At 44.7% G+C, this 14,332-nt stretch overlaps 1 long non-coding RNA gene across 1 annotated transcript in view; it reads right to left on the bottom strand.

Moving 5' to 3' along the window:
* LOC119198889 (uncharacterized) overlaps positions 1–1,833 on the bottom strand; it is a 185,061-nt gene extending 183,228 nt beyond the window's left edge. The window contains exon 1 of the long non-coding RNA XR_005114580.2: positions 1,395–1,833. This is a non-coding gene — a long non-coding RNA (uncharacterized LOC119198889). The remainder of the gene's footprint in view (positions 1–1,394) is intronic.
* Between the last annotated feature and the right edge of the window lie 12,499 nt (positions 1,834–14,332).

The following is a 14,332-nucleotide window of genomic DNA, read 5'->3' as shown; positions in this document are numbered from 1 at the left end:
GTCAGAATAAGAAATTCACAAAGAACTTAAACTGTCTTTAACTGGATTATTCCAAAATTAATTATTCCCTTTTGTAAAGAAAGAAATCGGTGGCTGGGGCCTTTTGTGTGTCAGGTAAAAAAAAAAAAAAAAAAAACGCTCCAAATGGCAAGTTTAAAAGAAACGGCAAAGCTCCAATAGTTGAGGTGTGTGGGCCGGGCGCTCAGCGAGTGTCTTTGGCCGGTATCACAGACGTGTCCCTATGGACTCGTCCCAGGCCCGTGTACACAGCTCAGGCAACGACACTGTTGACCCTTTTATCTTCTCACAGACATGAACAGTCCATCACGCAGACACACACCCGCACACACACACACACACAGACTGTAGACACATGAACTTGCGAGCAAACACAGACAAGCAGGCGTGTACTCGCACATAAAGACACATGTGCGGCCTGACGCTACACAAACACGTATACGGGGGTCGTTTCTCGCTCTGGGGCGCCTCCACTCGCTGAATCACACACACGCACACACAGACACACAAACACACACACACACGCTGAGCGAGGAGGCCAGATGGAATCACAGTGTGGGCTGTTGGCCTTTCACACTCCGGAGACTTGATTTCTCAGTGTTTCTTCTCCTTCCCTCGCCCTATTTTTCTTCTGGTTCCTCGTCTGACTTGCCCCGGTTCCTCTGTGCTCTCCCCTCTTTGTCAACGCGTCCTCGCCTCCCTTTTACCCTTTTCCCTGCTTTCCATCTGACCTTTCTAGCTGTGCTCCGATTGCCTTTCGTTTTTTTTGCACACCAAAACGTGAGCGAGGTCCACTGTGTTAAGCAGATTATTCGATTCACTAACATTTTCACTTTTTGACTCGAAAGTCCCCACATTGTACCGAGCTACAACCAGGAAAAGCAATTTTTAGTCTGGCTGCAGTCTTCCTTAATCAAATCAGAGGAAGAGAGGGAGAAATGCTTAGTCCTCCAGCCCTGTGGGTGGTCTGTGCCATAAATATTGATTACAGGTTGAAGGCAATTAGGATAATGTAGCAAAAAACCTTGCAGCCTTTGCCAGAACCATTTTGGCTTTGGCGTGCAGTCTGTTGAATAGAAATGGTGGAGAATGCTTACAAGCAGGACGGGTTCTGATTGAAAGAGCCCCGGTCTATCAGAAGATAAGGCACGTTATTAGACCTCCATTCTTGCAATATTAATTTCATACAAACAAACGGGTCAGCTTGGCTGCGGTTAATATTCAAACTAATTCCACTTGGAGTGATTTTATTAAAACCATTGCAATGATACCATTTTTTAAAAATGAAGTGACACCATAATCATCTTAGGAGGACCATCCAGTACGAGTGCAGCTTTTTAGTAAGTGACGCTAACGACGGCGAGAAGAAAACATACAAGCTGTCAGAAGCCGGCAGTAAAACTTTCTCCTTGATGGTTGTGAATGGCTGCGGTGGAACGCTGACCCTGCACCTGATGGCGTATCAGGCCGTAATCCGTGAGGCCTCTTGATGCCAGGGCTGCAGATGGCATCTCACCAGGCTCCTACTTCGCAGGAGAGCACGGCGAGCGGTCCAGTTCTGTTCTACAGTGTCCCACAAAGCTCGGGGGGCAACGTCTGTATCACACACACACACACACACGCACCCTCTCACTCTCTCGACACAGGCGCTGTGTCAAAATGTTGTATAAATATTTAAAGTCTGATCAAGGGGAGAGTCAGTCAGCGGGAGGCTCCCGGAGGGTCCAAAAGTACCAGTTCCTGCTGTCAATGCAATCCATTTTCTGGCCAGACGCCACGCATTCCCACAAGTCAGAGTGTGATCGACTACCACACACACACACACACACACAGAGTCACTTTTGTTATCAATACAACCATTCAATCATCAGCACAGGGGTAGTTCTCTGTTGAGCATAATTCAAAACCCATGCTAGACAGGAAAAAGTCTACACTAGATAAAGCTCGGCTACTACTGAGAACTTTGTTTTCTCTTCAGAATACGTTTTCCCAGAACTGCACTAATGTTCCTGCCCAACAGGTCAATCCACCAGCTCTACATCAATTTTCTAGGTTGCAGCAACCTCAACGGGAAAATAACCATCTCTGCCTTTGACTAACGAACACAAATCCACCTCGGAGCTGTAATTTTATTTCATCCAACTGAGACCAAATAAAGCACTCTATCTATGACTATATACTGATAATGATTCACTCCTACAGCCCACTTTTTTTTTTTTTTTACAAATATATCAGTCCTGCTTGTTCATTCAGTTCCACCGAAGGCAGGAATGTAAACTGCGTGACGGTTTGACCTTAAATAAACACGGGGGCCTATTAGCCCCTCCAGTTTTTTCCCATAACTGCCCCGTGAGGAGGTTTTTAAGGATGGGTGGTTACTCTCAAGCTGACAATGGAGTATGTGCTAGAGCAGGCATGTGAGGGCTTGACATTAGTAAATACACACGTGTAAACATGTGTCGTTCATGTGATTGATATGCTTGTGTGTGTGTGTGTGTGTGTCTCAGAGGGGGATGTTGTGCTACTTTCAATGAAGGCTAATGTTTCTTGCTCGTGCCGCTGGTCCATTTGGGGCGATGCGTCAGCGTTAAATTACACATACGGCAGAATATTGTGGCATTTTTAGAAAACATCTTATTTCATGTATTGCAGGAGATCGTGTTGGTCTGCTTAATAATAAATGACGCCATTAGAGGATTAGCTTAGCTTAGCATTAACACTGGAATAAGCTTTTTAAAAATCAACCCGTCAAGGCCCTCGAAAGCGAAACAATCATGTATCCTTTTTTTTTTAATTCTGTATGAAATTGGAAGTCCAAGCTAAACTAATATCTTTATAATTATTCAGCATAACCGATAGAGACGAGTAAACATGGACAGGTTCCAGCTCACAGTCCTCCTCTGTGCACTGAGTGGAGGGCCAAGCTGCCGCAGTAAATCGGTTAACAGCATTCCGCCAGAAATCAATGGAACAAAATGTTGTTATGAAATATTCAGGGTTTGACCCAGCCAGCAGTGACTCACCAGAGCCCGAATGAGAGAGCGAGCAGGCTGGTCCCATAGACAGAAGACCACGGTGGATATTAACCGGTAATCAGGCAGGCTGCATGTTGATGTCGAGGATGTTGTTCTTTAGCAAAAAATTAAATCTAATTAAATGAGAGCACATCAACTTTTGTCATAGAGACTAGAACTAAATAGTATGACTACCCAAAACCCCCCAAACGCTGTCCAAAGGAGCATGCATCTTTTTGACCTTTAAAAAAATGTAATTAAAATTGAAAAAGGCACAACATTACTTTGAGCTAAATACTAATCTGTACTGTCCAATAATGTAACAGTTCCAGGGTGTAGTTAGGCCACCCCTTGAACAGTTACATTACTGAAGATAAAGTACTGCCTCAAGTACCTTATTGCTTTTATAACACGGTTACCAGCAACATAAATATTAATTATAAATAGTAAGTAAATAGCTGCCTTTCAGCACAAAATAGTTGTAGCCGTTTTGTATCACATTTCATCAGTCTAGAGAAAAAATAGTCCCCCGAGTGCAGGTAAACGGCATTGGGTCCCGCACCATCTCATTTACTCACATGGCTCATGGCGTCCACCTTAATTGTCCGGTTGCGAAAGCTCGCATTGCCTCAAATGGATCACTTGTGGGATTTCCGGTTATTTTTCGGTGATCGCCACCGAGCGAAAAGCTCAAATGTCAACGGCCGCTCGAAATCCAACCTGTTACTTTGGGTGCGAAGTGATATGGAGCGCTCGGGTCAATGTGAACAGCACCTGCACATTATCGCTCAATAATGCACTCCCTGTGACTCGCTCTCAACCAATCAGAACGCTGGATTTCATCTACCCGTGTAAGGCACATGTTAACGTGAGATTAAGGCAAACATGCTTCACCATGCTCAGAAACTTGAGGTAACATGATAGCGCAATAAGTTATTAGTTTTGCAGCTGTAGAGCCATGAACCCAAGTACAAGTTACAGGATCACGAAAGTTAAACAGCCCATCAAGAAGAGGACATGAGTGTGTAACCCATCTAAATGTTCCATCATCTTCATCATCTGGGAACCATGAATGTCCACGTGGAGATGTGTTGGAGTAGGGTCAGGGTTAGGATCCGACTAAACAGTGGTGGATCAAATCAGATCAGATGCGACTCTGTGAAACACCGTTCAAAGCACTAGTCATTTTGAAAGTAGGGGTGGTATCGTTTGACTTTGTATAATCCAAATGAAAACGGTACAAATGGATCACCTTGTAGCTGACAGGAGATCATGTCAGATCCAGAACTGATCTCGAAACCTCAAAGTATACTCCCTTTCATCCTCGATCCCCTTCTATCCTCCCTCGCTCTCTCAAAGAAAACCCCACAGGAGTTTGTGAAACAGAAACCCGTCAGGCAGATCAAACAGGGGCCCCTCAATGCAGGCCATGAGCGGGCTGAGAAAAGAGTGTGTGTGTGTGTGTGTGCGTGTGTGTGTGGAAGGTGAGATTCCAGGAATATGCTAGTGGAGAGGAGGATGTAAAGCAGGTGCCGGTTGCATTCATGATGCACCAAATATTCAATGTTTTTATTATCCCTACTGAGCTGATAACATTACTAACGAAAGTGAAACTCTGTCTCACTTTGCAGGTAAAGCCAAGCACACTGCAACCCATGTAAATGACTTAACTTTTGCTACTGACCATATGCAGTCATGCATGATGTACACTTTGTTGTCACCATTCGGTCAATTGTGCAAAACGGGGTCCCTCGAGCGATCCCTGACTACGAAGAAAGAGTCATGTAAGGAATGCATCTGGCAAGGGTATAAAAACATCTGTGTCAAAGTTGAAACATGGTAATTATTAGAATTTTAGTTCTTTGTGTAAACAGAGGCAACGTGTGTGTGTGTGTGTGTAAGTGTGTGCGCATGCTTGCATATTAAAGGAATGTCCACAAGCCGTCTGCTCTGTGTAAGGAGACCTGCTGTTCAAACACAGCCCCGACTCTCTAAATGGGAAATAAACAAAGGGGCTACGCAACACTATCCCAGCCAATCAGCCACTCGGGGTGGGGGCGCGGCTCATGCTTCAACACGGGACAGGGAAAAGGTCGTGGATGCATAAAGAGAAATGCAGAGGGAGGGTAAATGTGGGGAGGGGAGGTGCTATTTGTTTAAGTGTTGAGTTCAAATATCAACAATCTTTCACCAGAATCGCTGCAAAAGTGCATGTTTGTGTCCACCTTGAGACGGAAATACGTTCCCGCGCTGTAAATAGGCTCAGTGTGTGTTTCGTGCAGAGGACAAAGGTCGATGCAAGATACGAGCGGCAAGTGGGGAGAAAGAACGAGTTTGCAAACCCAACTGGGCTGAAATTGCTTCCAGCTTTAAAATAAAAGAGGAAATACCATTCTGGCAGAGAGATCCTCCAAGTCCGTGTTAAACATCACAGGCATTGCTCATGTCTGCAGAGTTTAAGCTGAAACACCTGCTCACAGAGGCCCCGTCAAGCTGAAAAGCCATTTTTTCTGTGTTCGTTATTGAAGTTTATCTTCCATACAAAAAGCTTTGGACTGGAGAGAGTCGCCCCCCCCACCCCCTCCCACCTCCCTCTAACCTGGCGGGGCTATGAGCATTTAGGTCGGCTCAGGGAGCCAGAAATGTTTCACGGACCGGAGCTCTTTGGGAGAGAATGGCATGGATCTGCTTGTACTGAACGTGCACTGTGGACAGAATCTTGTACATTAAGTTGATTTTTCTGTTTTGGGAGGCGGGAAAACTGCTGAGCCGCTGCACAAGAACATTTCCAATCCGAACCCATCTTCTTGAATTGCCAATTCCTCGTATGTCTAACATACTTTGGCAATAAATTAGGGGTGTCAAATGATTAAAAATTTTAATCAAATTAATCAGAATTTTCAGTGGATTAATCATGATTAATCACACCTGAATCCTAACCATTTTTTCTTTCTGAAATGCATACTAAAGATAAATAACAGGACACAGATACATAATTATCATTATTATTATCATAATTATTATTTTTTACATAAATACATGTTTTTGATATTTGACTTGGTTTAATTCATTCCAGAAAATAATCAAATCAATGTTATTTGATAAGTTACAGACTGATTTCCCTGCATGGCTCTAGAAGGGTCTCGAGCCTCTGCAGTTTATCCCACTCTGCTGTGAGTTTGTGCTCCTGAGGGCTGCGATGACCAGACATGACCAGACATGTCAACCCTCCCGATGTTTCAAAGCCCCTCCCGAAAATCTCCCGGACCGACCTTTCTCCCGATTTCCACCCGAACAACAATATTGCTGCACCACCCGTCACTGGGCGCGCCGTTTCAGACCGAACAATAATAAAGGTTACACCTTGAAGTCGAGCGCGGCGATTAGAACGACTGGCGCTGCAAAGAAATCCGCTACCACCCCCCATTTCAGTGTGAAATATCCCCATACCTGGGAGGATTTAGATCGCATTGGCTTCTCTTCCTCCGCATGTTTCAGAACAGTATTACGGGTCTCTCCGATGGTCTTTCCTCTATCTCAGCGCTGCTCTTGCTCTGCTGGGCGGAGCTTTTTTTCTTCTCTGTTCCGCTGCGCGAGAACCGGGGAGGGAGGGGGGGAGGAGGGGGGGGGGGGGGGGGGGCGGGTCTCTGGCGCAAACGACTTGCTGAACCTGACGGCCTGACATATGCCTGCAGGTGGCAGTAATGTGTTGTATAGGATGAAGTGCATTCCCTAGAAGAAGAGGTTCTTTCCGGACCTGAATAATTTGTCACACTGCGCATGCGTGAAATGCGTCAAAAAAATTGACGTAATTAACAACAAACAGCTAATTAACGCCGTTAACGCGCTATTTTTGACAGCCCTACAATAAATGTTTCTGATTCTGAGTGACTGTCATTGTGATCCGGGGGACTTGTTGTGATGACAATTGATTCAATAGTGCTATCAAATAAAAAAATAATAAGCAAGATCAATTACTAAGAACATATATATTAAAAACATTATAAAACATTTTCAATGAGTGTGTCTGGAGACGATAAAGTTACTGTAAAACCCCACAAAAAGCTTGGTGCAGGACTTGGTGCAGCAGACGGTGATTGAAAGGATCCGTGGACGCTCAGAGTTCACAATGTGCTCACAGGTCCAAAGTACAAATGCATTTTTGTGGTGAAGCATATAGAAAATCAGCTGAAAGTCAAATCCCTTTAAAGAGCTCTGTGCTGAATATGCCAAGAAGAAGAAAAAAAAAACACATTTCCTGAAAAGAGGCTTGTTGCTGAAATAATCCAAAACACATGTTGTGCGGTGCTCATGTGTAGAAGTGTAACTGTGAAATGTTCCTCTATTTTCGACGTCTCTTGATGATGATCAGCAGACAGGTTGCGGTGCCTCGTGATGATCGCTCAGCGGAGGACACGGTTCACCCACCCACCTCATTTATGTATGATTCTCTGGCTCCTCATCTCCTTCTTCACCTCCACAGAGTGCACGCGCTATCTCACCATCGGCCATTTGGGCCCAGACTGCAGCGCCAGATGGATAAAACGCCTGCGAAGGAAAAAGAACAGTTTCTAACTTTGGGAGATAAGAGGCAGGAAGCTTTGACAGGTCCAAACACTTTGTACTAAATGGCTTTTCACACGGTCTCAGTACATCGCGATATACACCTTCTGACCCTTGAAGGGCGCAATTAACTGAGCGTGCCGTTGTAAGTAACGGCACACGGCTGACATACGCGCGCTGAATTTGTCACGTGGTGCCCAGATGTTTGAAAATGCTGCTTTTGCAAAAATAAATGTGAACTGGGAAGGGAGGGTCCAGGCGTGGGAGAGAGGAGAAAAGAGCTCAGACGAAGTGAGACGAGACGGCTAAGACGGGTCACTGGAGACCTCGCCGGGGGGCACGCCGGCCCCGTGATGACGGGACCGAACCACGCCCGCGCACCGCCGTCCCACCCTCCCACGCGCACGCAGTCACGGCCTCGTTGCCCCTCGACATAAAAACCGCCTTTTGTAGAGCGAAACTCCGGCGCGTCAGCTTTCAGTTCACTGCACTCGCTGAGCTCACCGGCCGAGCGTCCCCCCTTTGACCTCCCGGCGGGACGCACAGCGGCAGCACTTCCTGCACAGGTGGGCGCCCACGAAGTCGAACCCAAATTGTGGTCAATTACTTTCTCCTGCAAGTGCCCCAAGGGCCCCCCCCCCCCGTGGAATGATGGGGTATGGGAGGACTCGCCGTCATGAAGGGGACTCGTATATATATATATGTATATAGACTCTGGGCACTGACATTGCCACACAGGTAGCAGTGTATTCCGTTTTTTCTAGTTGTTTCTCTCCCTCCAGCCACTTTCACGGCTCCTGCTTGCAGCATGCTCCACTAGCAGCATGGGGGGGTTAATGTCTCTTTTTAGTGGTGCCTTCAGACCTCCCGTCTGAGTATTAATATTGGGGTTATTGTTATTGCTCTCATAGGTGCACTGTCATCATAAAAGTTCCCCCAATTCAACGATGCACCAGCAGCGGTTTCGGCAACTTGTTTTTTGCCCGAAAGCAGAGTGAAGAAATAACGGAAGAGCGACCTGTTGTTTTATGTTCCTTTTCATATTTGTCAGAGGGAAAAAATAAACTTTAGCAAAGACGTTGGGCTCTTACTAATACGTTTTCTTTTCAGCAAACACCACAACGATTGCCGGCTACTGGCAGGCAGTTTGCTGGTTCATTGGCTTTAACGTCTCGACTCATAGTTTGTTTGGAAGAGCTCTTCTCACTGCTTTGAAATGATAACGCTAATTTACCATCATCGTCTCGAAAATGCATTTTGAAAAAGTTTGGTGATGTCTTTTTAAAAAAAAAAGCTTCAAACTTCAGAATTACAGAAATCTGCACAATGTGTCACTCACATCAAGTATTGCTGTCTTACTTTGAGAGATCTTATGAAGAGAATTGCTTTGTAAACTGTCTTGGAGGTGTTTCAGAAGGAATACATGATAGTTATCTACTACATTTAATATGTTATTTGGCACTAGCCTGATCACTGCCTGCTTTTGTGATTCACTCGTCTTTTGACACATTACCTTTGCAAATATATTCGCTAAAAGGATAAAATACATGTTTTAAGGCTTTCTATATTTGTTCAGTAGGATCTGCCATGTGGGGAATTGTTGTAAAGAGGACATTTCTGTTGATTACAGGCATTAAAACAGGAAGTGATTCAAGCCAAGATTTTAATGGAAACCTGTTTAAACCAGGTGCTTTGCCAGAGGGCATTTAACTGAATGCTCTCCCGGATTTCTCCTTGGCGAAATGAACATTTGGAGGAGCCTCGGTTCGTGTTCTGACACAGCAGGCGGAGAGCTAAGAGCTAAGTATGTCATTAAATTTACTCTTGAGCGTTTACTTCCCTTAGAGGTGAAGAGGGATTTATAAAAACCCTGAAATGTGCTACTAATGACCGGGGGATCATTGTCTAAGTAATAGTTCTCAGACCTTTTTTATTCTGTTCCAGATGATTTGTGGTCAAATGGGCCTGCTTCCAAACTAGTTTAATTTTTGTTTATTTACAGCTGAATTCTTGCCACATTTGGCGTAAAATGTAAATTTGCTATGATCTTATATAATCGTATGGGTACAGTGGGACTGTTGAGCTTGATGTATCTTCACATGTTGGAGTAATAGTACTTATATATGTCTATACACAAATAGTTTGAAGATGTCTGGATCTAAAGGACCATTTAATTAAACTGCACTAGCATTGTTCCTGCAATCTTGCTCAAAAGCAACTCATCTACTCAATCACCACCAGCATTTCTTTCTGTTACAGAAATAATAGATATTCAGGAAGTCCTTCTATAGGGGGTTGAGAGGCCCTATTCCTCCGTAACGACTCCCTTTCACGTTGCTGAGTGAGAAGGCCGAGCTGCACACTGGTTCCCTCTGAGAACCCGAAGAGCAGCTGATGTATGTGCACAATGTGAGGGAGGACGTGTTTTGGAATTGAGCTGTAATCCAATCCAGGCTCTACTGTTCCTCCCTGATGGGACTCCCCCCCCTTCGCCAACCTCTGTTGTTTTCATTTTTTGACAACATGCTGGAGCACTTTTCATCTGTGCAGTGGTGCGCCCTCCTTCCGAAGGATCACCCAGAACGTGCAGCGCTGGTGCTGCTGAGCCCGGTGTCCTCCGTTCAAAGGAGAACGTGGGCTCTCAGCATGGTTTCTCCTGCCGGGACTGATCCACAGGTTTTTCTACAATAACAAGCTTCACCAACCAGAGTGTTCATAGCTGGGTACACGGCATCACCTTGGTTAGACTTTTCAAACCAAATCACCAATGAAGAGGTGGTTTAGTAGGGTTGGGGATGAAAGGAGAGTGCCAGGAGGTACGCCTGTGAAGGAGGGTTCATTTAGCAGCGTTATGTTATGTGATGTCAAACAATGAACGAATGCTCTTCCATTACATTAAAATGATCCTAGATGGATAATGAACTTCTACCTTGTTCTTCATGAATGTAACGGTACATGAGTTGAAGCAGTTCCCGCTGTGGTTCTACTGGAAAAGGTCAATATTAAAAATACTTTACTTCATTAATTTCACACCCATTTTCACACAAAAGCTCCTTTGAGCAATCAATGAAACATGTAGTTGTTTTATATCATTTAGAGGACTGAATCACACTGTGTAAAATCACGCATTGTATTGCACATTTTTGAACATAAGATCCTGTCAAAACCAATTTAAACCTCATCTCATTGTGCAATACATTCTTTAAAAAAGAAAACATGTTGATTAGTTATGTCAGGCCACAGATAGTGTTCCATAACATGACTCATAAACAAGCCAACGGCTCTTTGAGAACTAAATGTTGAATCAGACTCTCAACAAGCTCTCAGGGACAATACCACATGATTCTGTGCCAAAGTGGTTTGAAGCCTATTTAAAGCAAAGCCTTTGACTGATGGAGCAATTGTGAAATCGGCAAGTATTTGGCTACAAAACAACAAACTACTGGAGACATTTACCTGACGGTGTGTATGTGTTGTGTTTTTTGTCAGGGATGTTTTGGTTTTTAACTTTAAATGTGCTGAGCTCTTCATGGGTCCGAGCCCATCGGCTTACTCTGCTGGACACAAATGACAGCCCAAGGTGTTCGTTGATATTTTTTCCCTCTCTTTGCCCTGCAGATCGTTTTTTTTTTTAGTTGCAAAAACTCGGGTGCCCAGCTAAAGCGTCTTCTGCCTGAGCCGGCTCCATCTGGCTACCAAATGAGGAGTGGGTGGGGTGAGAGAGGCAGGGTGAGAGAGAGGGAGAGAGCAAAGAGACCCGGAGTCCCGCCCCCATGTTCGCTCTGTAACCGAGGCAGATTGCGGTGGGAGGGACGTGTCCCATTTCTGAGTGAGGGAGACTGAACGCAGATGACGGCATGCTCTTAATGAGAGACGCTGTCAGAGATGGAGGGATGGACGGGGACAGACAGAGACACAGAGACACACTTCAAACCAAATCTGGTCCTATTTGTAATAACATCGTGTCATCGAACCATTCTGTTCAATGGCTCGTATAATAAGTATAATATATAATAAGTAAGCAATTAAGTATTTGAGGTAGACTATTTATTCAGAAGCAGAAGCGTGTTGTCCTTTCAGTGAAAGGATTTTCACAGCAGCACACAACTTGGTGCCGGTGGAGTGAATATCCTGAACCCCCCCCCCCCCCAACCCCCCCACACCACAGTCCATACCCATCCGGTCGCATTGTAAACGACCCAATCGTATCACCGAGATCCACCTGGATGTCCAAACAATCCGCGCAACTGCCTCAATAGTTAATAGCATTAATTACAGCCCCAACAGATTGTCCATTGCCTTTTGGCCTGCTTTAAATCAAGCTTCAAGCACCCACGTGGGTTAAATGGATAATAATGCAGAAGGCGATGTGCATCATTGACGGTACAGCGGCATTCACAGCTGCTCACAGCTGGGCTCCGTGTCAGGACACTAGTGGAGGACAAAGTACACGGGATCAATTACACAAGAACGCAGCCAATTGGGCGTCGTCGTTGGCATCTCTCATTGTTTGCTTTTATAAAGTATGTCGATGGGGATGAGAATGTCGGGTGAGTCAATCGCATTGCAGAAAACCAGTTTATTCACGCAGAAAATAGTCTCTCATCTCTCTCACGCTTCGTTGAGAAAGGAAAGAAAGTAATGGAGTACATTTTGAGCCTCCATCGGGAGGTATTTGTTGATCGGTTGATCCTAAGCTCGTCTCCTGAACCTCCTCTAGTTTGGAAATCTTCAATAAATAGATAATGTAATATTTGCAAACATCTTCAGTTGTCACTTTCTGACAAGTCTGACCTTTCGAATGAATATATCATCTTATCATGAATACACTTGTGATCGATGGTGCTGCACACCAACAACAGCTTGGGCTGAATTTGCTGTGTCATCTTGATGTGCCCTGCGTTTTTAAGCTCCATTTATACCTGTTTATAAACACCTCTCACCTGGTTCAAATGATTTGTGTTGCTTATGTCATATTTCAAGACTTTACTTATTGAATCTACTGAAAGGCCAACCTACGGTAAATGTCCATGTAGATGCATCACACACATGAACCCATTACACGTCTCAGTTTAGTTCATGAGTCAGGGTCAAAAGCAGCAGGGAGACATCCTGTGATGCCGTCACATGTGCGTGCGCCGGGGGGGCTGCCAGGAAATGACACGGTGTCTAGTAGGTCGATGTTGCCAGGTCACAAGCACATAGGTCCATTACACCGTGTGTCCCTCTGAGGCTCCCATATGTTTCTTAGCATAGTCTCTATCCCAAAGGATAGGATGTTTGATGTCATTTTTATTCATTTTTATTCATTTCCTCTCCATATGGACCTCAGGTGGCTGGTGGTGATGCACGGCAATGTTTTGGATGTTAATGACGCTTGAAGCATCCGTCAAAAAAAAAGTATTATTGTCAACGGCTTTATTTGGTCAAGATGTGGAAATAGGCATCATGGGGGAGAGATATAGGCCTAACCGTACGACTCTGACTTGCTGTAGCATTAAAGGCCAGGGTGGTCATCCTGAGATAGTAGCAAGAGTATGTTGGATTTAAAAGATCCTTGAACCATGAAAAACGTCAAAGGAAAAACGAGGCGTTTGCGATCACAGACTTCAAGCTAGTAGCTTGCGGAAGATTCCGGTGCAATGAGTGCAGAGGCAGAATATGTGCAGTGTTATGTATACATACCGATCCTGTCCTTAAATATTCACGACTTAATGAGCAACCACCAACAGCTAATTGTCCAGCATCACCAGCTGCTAGTGGTTTTAGAGGCAGCTAAATGCTAATGTTAGCATGTCAAAATGTCCAGAGTGCCAATGCAAACATGCAGATTTCTGGCCGGTGTAATTAACCTGTTTGCTTTGCTCATATTGTGTAAAACATTTGTTTCGACTGACGCTGATGGGAGTGTCCTCTTCTGGTGCAGGCCATCAGTTAAATTAGTTTCTGGCGGTGCTTTTGTGGGCCTTAAGGGTTCATTATCCCCAGCAATGCACTGTAGGCGGGCTGGGGTAGATTTTTATTTGGCATTCTTATGCAGGTTTAATGTCTGAGCTGGTGCAGGTGCGTCTGTAAAATAAATATTTTGCGGATTGCATTATTTGGTGTTAACAAGCACAGCGAGCCCACACTCCTTTCTCCTTACTGCACCCAGGAGAGCTTCCACTGCTCTACTTTCATCCATCCGAACGTAATGCTGGAGCCTTGGTGACTCCGCACCACAGTTCCAAATTCACTCCAGCTCATTAGCAAAGGCACATGTCTCTTAATGATCGCAGTCTTAATGAGAGTCTTCATCGTCATATCAGCTGCACATCTGTAACGCCGCCTTCTCATAAAGTGTTTCCTATCTATCCGAGTCATTTTGTCTTTGAAAGCCCAGGGCATTTTGCTTACAATTAGCATTTTTAAAGGCTTTGCATGTCATAACACTTTTGCTTTAATGTGATCATTCGTCTGGGAAGCATCTGCAGGATAATGGTTCTCTCACGGCGTATTTTCAGCTCACAATTATTCTTGGCCCAGAGCAAATTTAGCCCATTACATTTTTTTAACATTTACATTTTAGGCGTGTAGCTAACACATGTATCTGGGGCTGCTTACACTGAGTCATTTAAGTAGGCTTCAATTTGCAAGATCGTCATGAGAAATTGCGTTGTTTGAAAATAGTGAAAGCACTTCTTATATGAGGTCTTCTTTAAGCCACATTTGCCCTGCCTCAGTCCAGTGCTGAACAT

This window comes from Pungitius pungitius, chromosome 19 (genome assembly GCF_949316345.1).
Source record: "Pungitius pungitius chromosome 19, fPunPun2.1, whole genome shotgun sequence".
NCBI classification, from domain to species: Eukaryota; Metazoa; Chordata; class Actinopteri; order Perciformes; family Gasterosteidae; genus Pungitius; species Pungitius pungitius.
Note: the sequence above shows the minus strand (reverse complement) of the source record. Positions and strands in the feature narration are given on the sequence as shown.